Below are 7,872 nucleotides of genomic sequence, written 5' to 3'. Positions count from 1 at the left end.
CTTTTCTCCACATTCTCCCCAACATTTGATATTTGTAGGCTTTTTGGTGATAGCCATTCTGACAGGTGTGAGGTGATACCTCATTGTAGTTTTGATTTGCATTTCTCTAATAGAGATGTTGAGCATCTTTTCATGCTTGTTAGCCACCTATATGTCTTCTTTGGAAAAATGTTTATCCAGATCTTCCACTCATCTTAAAATTGTGTTGCTTTTTGATATTGAGTTATATGAGCTGTTAATGTATTTTGGCTATCAACTTCTTGTCAGTCATATCATTTGCAAATATTTTCTCCCATTCAGTAGGTTGTCTTTTCACTTTGTTGATGGTTTCTTTTGTGTGCAAATGATTTTAAGTTTAATTAGATCCCATTTATTTATTTTTGTTTTTATTTCTTTTGCCTTTGGATATGGATCCAAAAATTATTGCTATGATTTATGTCAAAGAGTATTCTGCCTATGTTCTCTTCTAGGAGTTTTATGGTTTCAGGTCTTTTATTTAGGTCTTTAATCCATTCTGAGTTTATTTTTGTATATGGTGTGAGGAAATGTTCTAATCTCATTCTTTTACATGTAGCTGTACAGTTTTCCCAGAACCCCTTATTGAAGAGACTGTCTTTTCTCCATAGTATGTTGTTGCCTCCTTTGCTGTAGATTAATTGACCATAGATGCATGGATAATGACTCACTGTTTTAATAAAAATGGTACATGCTCATTTCAAACATTTTTGAAAAATCAGAAAGGTCCAAAAAGAAGACAAAAAGTTATTCTAAATCTCACTGCTCCAGAAATAACTAGGTTAGGTTTTGGTGAACTATATTATAATATCTCTACACAGACATAGTTAGATGCATGGCAGATAACTAAATGGATAGAAATAATTTCATGAGAATGGAATTATACCATTCTCATGAATTTTTTTTTAAAATAAAGGGTTTCAACTAATTTTAATAACAAACAAAAAAGTGAAACTGAAGAATGAATGAGAACTGTTTCCTTAATAAACTGATTCATTGCTCCCCTCCCATCTTTTTTTATGTGGGCCTCTCACTGTTGTGGCCTCTCCCGTTGCGGAGCACAGGCTCCGGACGTGCAGGCTCAGCGGCCATGGCTCACAGGCCTAGCCGCTCCGCAGCATGTGGGATCTTCCCGGACTGGGGCACGAACCCATGTCCCCTGCATCGGCAGGCGGACTCTCAACCACTGCGCCACCAGGGAAACCCCACTCCCATCTTTTTACCATGCTTTACCATTTACCGTTACCAATCAAAAGTGATTCATTTGTTCACTTCTTGCACGGCTGAATATCATTGTCAGGTAGGTTTTTCATGAGTGTGTTAGCAGAAACTTCTGGTGAACACCAACATTGCTTTTCCATTTCTTTCTTAGTAAAATATTCCTGATTTTAAATGTACACACTGCCCCCATTATATAGTGTATAATCCTAGCCTCCCTTGCAGCTAGATGCACTCTAAGTTCTGGCCAATGGGATGTAAGCAGAAGTGTATGAAGCTTACAGAAAATATCCTTAAAGGGAGGAGATCTTCTATTCTCCTTCCTGCTAGCTGTATTGCAAATGTAAATGCTGAAGTTTGATCTGTCATCTTAAACCATGAGGTGAAAGATATGTATTAATGTATAACAAGACAGGAAGATTCTGGGTATCTGAAAATTTCCTTAATCTGCTATACTTCCAAACATTTTATGTGGTAGAGAAACTTCTACCTTCTTTAATGGTTTATTTGGGTTCTTTAGTCACTTGTCATTAAACTTCATTATAACTGTCACAAGGGCTAAAAAATGCCCTGAAGTTCTTAATGTCAGAGAATGTCTGCCTGCTGCTTTTACACTTAACAAGTTAGTTGGGTATAATTCTAATATTATAATTTCCTTCTCTATCAGAAGTTATAAATACGGCTCCATTTTTTCTGGCATTGGAGGTTGCAATGCAGAATGTGAGGCCAGCCTGATTTGTACACCCATCCTCCATTTTTGTTTCTGCCTAGATCCTTGAGAACATTTTCCCAGTCTTTTATAATAAAAAATTTCAAGCATACAGAAAAAAGATACATAAAGCAACTGCTAATATTTGCCATATTTGCTTTATCTCTCCCGTGCATGTGTGTTTGTGTGTACATAGAGAACACATTTCTTCCTGAATCACTTGAAGGTAAGTTGTAGATGTAACATTTTATTCCTAAATACTTCAGGATGTCTTTCCTTAGAATATGATTTTCCGGAGAATAAGAAGAGTTAATTCCCTGATATCTGCTAGAACAGGGGTCCCCAACCCCAGGGCCCTGGACCAGTACGGGTCCTCGGCCTGTTAGGAACCCGGTTGCACAGTAGGAGGTGAGCAGCGGGAGAGCCAGAGAAGCTTTGTCTGCCACTCGCTCCCCATCGCTCCCCATCGCTCGCATTACTGCCTGAATCATCCCCCCCACATCTGTGGAAAAATTGTCTTCCACGAAACCGGTCCCTGGTGCCAAAAAGGTTGGGGACCACTGCTCTAGAATAATCCTTTTTGTATTAAAATTCCCCAATTGTTCCTTCTCCCACATTGTCTTTTGTGGCCTTAAAAAAAAAAAAATCAGGATCCAAGATCCAATCAGGAGTCACCCATTGTACTTGGTTGTTATATCTCTTTAGTCTCTCTCTTTTTTTTTTTTTTCTTTTTGCGGTATGCGGGCCTCTCACTGTTGTGGCCTCTCCCGTTGCGGAGCACAGGCTCCGGACGTGCAGGCTCAGCGGCCATGGCTCACGGGCCCAGCCGCTCCGCGGCATGTGGGATCTTCCCAGACCGGGGCACGAACCTGTGTCCCCTGCATCGGCAGGCGGACTCTCAACCACTGCGCCACCAGGGAAGCCCTTTAGTCTCTTTTAACCAAGAATAATCCCCCACCTTTTTGTTATGTATTTTTTGTTTAATTACATTTGCTTTTTGATCAAGCCAGACCACTTGTGTTGTACGCTGCCCTATTTTCTGGCTTTGCCTGATTGTTTACCTATGGTTTCAGTTAACTTGTTCATCTATCCCGTATTTTCTGTAAACTTAGAGTTAAGTCATAAGGCTTGATTAGACTTGAGTTAGTTATTTGGCCAAAAATGTTTTATGCAGTATTTCATACCACATCACATCAGGAGGCAGAAGGAGAAGATTGTGCCAGTACTGGTGATACTAAGTTTGATAATTTAATTGAGATGGTGACCTCCAGAGCACTCCATTTAAAGTTACATAATTTGTAGGGTGATTCTTTAGCATTATGGGAAGGAATATCCTCTCATCTAATCATTTTGGTATACATTTACAACCTTTTCCTGCATCAGTTACATCACTGGATGATTTTCTAAATCTATTATTTTCCCTACATTTATTAGCTAGCATTCTTATGTAAGTAGCTTTCCGTTATCAACTGAGGATAAACTTCAGTTCCTCCAAGAAGACAAAGTAAATGCTTAAATGTTTCTCTTTAATTACTAATTGGCAGAGGTGGTAAAACAGTCCTCTCTAAAGTTGGCAAATGATTTTGAAATATTATTTATTCTTGAAGTTAAATAATTTTGCTAGGATATGCCTCCAAGGAGACTATTCTATATCATCTTTTTTTTTTCTGATATACAGTGTACCACTTTAATGTGCAGATTCAGTTCTTTAGTATATTCCTCTATTTTCTGTTCCATTTGTTGGCTTCTCTAATTTAGGAATGCCAATGATCTGCAGGTTGGGTTAGCTTTGCTGTCTCAAGCATTATCTATTTTAATATCCTTGGCTTTTTCCTCTGCATTTCTTGTGATAATTTCTGGTGTTTCCTCCATACTGGTAATATGATTTCCAGTTTTTTTTCCTATTGTTTCAAATGTGTTCATTAGATCTGAAACTGTGTTCATATTTGATTACTCCTTTAGCTGGGCTTTTATTTTTAGTATCCATTTTTAAGCTCTTGATATTTTCAATTCATATTGTAACTAAGTTCTTTGGGAGAGAATCTGCTTCTTTGACATAAATTTTCTTCAAGATGCCATAAAGTGTCTTCATCTATCTTTCACATATAATGTACCTTTCTTTCAAGATTTTGGTTTGCTTTTGCTATGACCTTACTTTTTTTGTGTGTGTGTGTGTGTGGTACGCGGGCCTCTCACTGCTGTGGCCTCTCCCATTGTGGAGCGCAGGCTCAGCGGCCACGGCTCACGGGCCCAGCCGCTCCGCGGCACGTGGGATCTTCCCAGACCGGGGCACGAACCCGTGTCCCCTGCATCGGCAGGCGGACTCTCAACCACTGCGCCACCAGGGAAGCCCCTTACTTTTTTTTTTTAAAGGTATTTTAAAAAATTATTTTTAACATTTACTTATTAGTAAATAATTTATTTTTGGCTGCTTTGGGTCTTCGTTGCTGCGCGTGGGCTTTCTCTAGTTGCGGCGAGCGGGTCTACTCCTCGCTGCGGTGCGCGGGCCTCTCATTGTGGTGGCTTCTCTTGTTGCAGAGCACGGGCTCTAGGCTCATGGGCTTCAGTAGTTCTGGCACGTGGGCTCAGTAGTCGTGCGTGGGCTCAGTAGTTGTGCCTCACGGGCTCCAGAGCACAGGCTCTGTAGTTGTGGTGCACGGGCTTAGTTGCTCTGTGGCATGTGGGATCTTCCCAGACCAAGGATCGAACCCATGTCTTCTGCAGGCAGATTCCTAACTACTGTGGCACCAGGGAAGTCCCTGCCCTTACTTTTTTTGTTTCTTATGTTTGATGGGGCAGCTCTTTCCGAATCATTTATTCAGATACATTATGTATGAATTCTGCTAGACATTCTTCTCACCTTATCTGAGAATAAGTTGATCTTCTCAGAGCTATAGTGGCTGGATATTGCTTTTTATCCACTTTCCTGTAGCCTAAAATTGGAAAAGGATGGAGTAGGAAAAACAGTGAGATCTATTGGGATTTAGTATAGCTTCTGCTAGGGGATAGGCCTTTGCTCTTTCTTGAGATCCTGTGAAATGTCCAGTTCCAGAGCCCCTTCCATGCAGCCAAAGGTGTATCTCACTCCTATGGATTCTGGCTTATTCTCTTGACTCTGCAGAGTGCCCTGATGATGGCAGATACTGGTAAAACATTTTATTTCTGTTGAAGACCCAAGGTGATACACAGGGTCTTCTTCTCTAAAAGTATCCTCCCCACAACCTGGAAACTATACACTTACTCTCTCATTTTACTTTTATAAATTGAAGTATTTTAGTGAGAATTTTCATGAGTTCTTGAACTTACCTTATGTCCTTAATACTGTTTCTTGAGAATATTTTCCTCTCATTGTCTAAGAAACTTGAGGCGGAAAATTCTGTAACCGTGCCTTAATCTGCTATATTTTCTCGTCAGTTGTTTAATAACAAATAGATCTATGTCTTGAGTTGGAAGGTATACATATACTCATTTAACTAAAAGTACAATATGGTATAGCATGGTGGTCACTAGTTATATTAAAGGTAACTGAGGAAATGAACATGTCATGTTATATCCATTTCTATTTGTTGAGGAGACTCTTTTCAACATCCTTTTGTAATTTTTCTGAAAGATGTCCCTTCCTTTCTGGACCATTACTACTACCTCTAATGTAGAACCCCAACCAAGGTCTACCTTAAGCCTCTAATACCTGATGCTTTGACTACTGGCAAAACTACTGTTTTTATTGCTATTCCCTTCTTCCCCTCCCCCTGAAAAAATCCAGTGGCCTTCCATTATTTTAAGATATGGTGCAAACCTCTAGGTTCAGCTCCATCCACAATCTAACCTTTCAGGTTTATGTCCCCTTCTCATCTTACACGAATTCTCTCTTGCACCAATTCTATTCTCTAAATCTTTTTCTGTATCTACCCTTTTATTCTATAGACCCATGCAGAGTGCTTTCAATTTATGTTTACTTATCTCAATTCTACCTTTATTTCCTATTTCCTCCATGAAGTCCTTCCTGACTTATAGCTGGAAAAGCTCTTCATCTTGTGAATTTTTATATAGAATTTACTGTCTCTATTTAATTCATTGGCACTGTTTTATGGCATGGCATTATTGGTCATTATATTTTAGCTTATGTCTCAAATCTTTCAGACCATGTTGTTTTGTTTGTTTTTGTTTTTACATTTGGTAGTGCCCTTATTGTCTAGCACAGTGCGACTTCATGGATTTGTAGATCCCTGTTTCCTTAAAAAGAATGATGAGACCAATTCACATCCTCTTCACTGCTGCAGGCAGCAACTGCTCATCCAAACTCTGGCACTTCTAATCTTCCAGAGACTTTCCTACCGTTCAGAGGGCTGTGCTAAAGCTTGAGGTAGTTGAAGAACTGAGTAAGGGATTACATTGAGAGCACAGAAAGGAAAGGGCATGCTAAAAATGTCCCTTTAATCGTCCTTTTGCAGCTTTTTAGTCAGTGAGATTTTTAAGCCTCTTCTCACAGGTCAGCTGTTGCCCGGATTTGAAAAGAGGCTACTTCAGAACACACTGGAATTCACAGTTCACTTGGACAGATGCCACCGGCTTCTGCGTTTGAGGGTCAAGGTTAGTTGTTCGTGGCGTGAGCACCTTCCCATTTGCAAAATCTGGTTATCCTTAACTACCCAAGTCTTATGAAGCAGCTCATAGGAAGGCACTGGTTCTTAGGACAAAGTGAGACCACATCCCCAGCATTTTTCTTAAACGCGGCATTACTGTACTTTAACAGATTAGAATCCATCTGAATAAAAAGTAAAACTGAAGTGGGAAACAAACTTGGGCTTGAGTCGGCTGCAGTAGCCCTCAGGGACAGGTGCAGAAGAAATTCTCGACGTGGGCCGTAGAGATGGTATGGTCTCTATTCCTGCTCCACTGCTCTTCTTTTTAGATACACACGCACGCGGGCCGGCAGCCTCAGTCACTAGATAACGCAAGGCGCTAGCCAGCGGTCGCCCTTGGTGCGCCTTCCTCTGCTCAGCAAAGAACCGCAAGCATCTCGGACGCAGTTAACGGCCTCTCTACGGCCCACTCTGGGCGCGCGGAATCCTGGGACTTGTGGTCCGGCCCCGTGCGCTCCCTGCCCGGGCCCGCGTGGAGCGGACTACATTTCCCAGGATGCATCGGAGGAAGGGGGCTACAGGGGCGGTGGAAGGAGGGGGCGGCCCTAGCGCTCTGGGGCATCGCCGTTTCCAAGCGCTGAGATCTCGCCTAGTAACCCGCAGCCTCGGTTCCCGAAAGCGGCGCTGTGGCCCCGCCCCCGGAGCCTCGGCTGGAGGAAGAACCTGTCTCTCGCGACGCCCCAGTGACGAAGCCCATCCTCGGGTGCGGGAGGCGGGGAAGGGTTGGGAAGGGGGGGGCAAGCGGAGGATTTCGCTCGCCCGTGCGAGATCCAGGACGTGCTCGCGGCGCCCGCTCAGAGCAGAGGTTAGAGGCGGCAGAGCCGGGATGCTCCGCAGGCTAGCCTGGATCGGGTGTGGGAGGAGTGCAGGACGCCGCAAAGGCTGCACTGTGCGCGGGCCGGGGTGTCCCCTGGGGCCGGCGTGTCCCCTGGGGCCGGCATCCCTCAGGTCGGCAGCGACCAATGCCTGGGATGTGTGTGCGCGTATGTGGGGGCTCGCCGTCCCCAGTGGTTCCTCGGGCGCTCCCGCCCCACGCGGGGCTAGAGGCGTGACCGTTGCGCCTGCGGGACCCCATAGCTAGAGCAGACCTTCCTGGGTAGAGGTACAAGATTTTGGTCACTTGTTAATTATTTAATTTTTTCTGGACCGGGAGCGTTTGTAGGTTGAGCTTTCCTGCCTCTAGCTGCACTAGTGTCTCAGTTTCCTCTGATTCAGAAAAATCTTTTTATGGCGCTTTCAATTGGAGTTGCTGATTAGTGAGAGCTGCTAAGTTCTTGTGGTTTTCTC

General features: G+C 43.1%; 1 protein-coding gene across 2 annotated transcripts in view; it reads left to right on the top strand.

Annotated features, from left to right (window-relative positions):
* Positions 1 to 7,316: 7,316 nt before the first annotated feature.
* EML6 (EMAP like 6) overlaps positions 7,317 to 7,872 on the top strand; it is a 320,217-nt gene continuing 319,661 nt past the window's right edge. For both annotated transcript variants that reach the window (XM_060309467.1, XM_060309466.1), the window contains exon 1: positions 7,317 to 7,390. The gene's annotated coding sequence lies outside the window, so the exon portion shown is untranslated. The remainder of the gene's footprint in view (positions 7,391 to 7,872) is intronic.

Source organism: Globicephala melas, chromosome 12 (genome assembly GCF_963455315.2).
Source record: "Globicephala melas chromosome 12, mGloMel1.2, whole genome shotgun sequence".
NCBI lineage: Eukaryota > Metazoa > Chordata > Mammalia > Artiodactyla > Delphinidae > Globicephala > Globicephala melas.
This window is presented reverse-complemented; position numbering and strand designations above follow the sequence as displayed.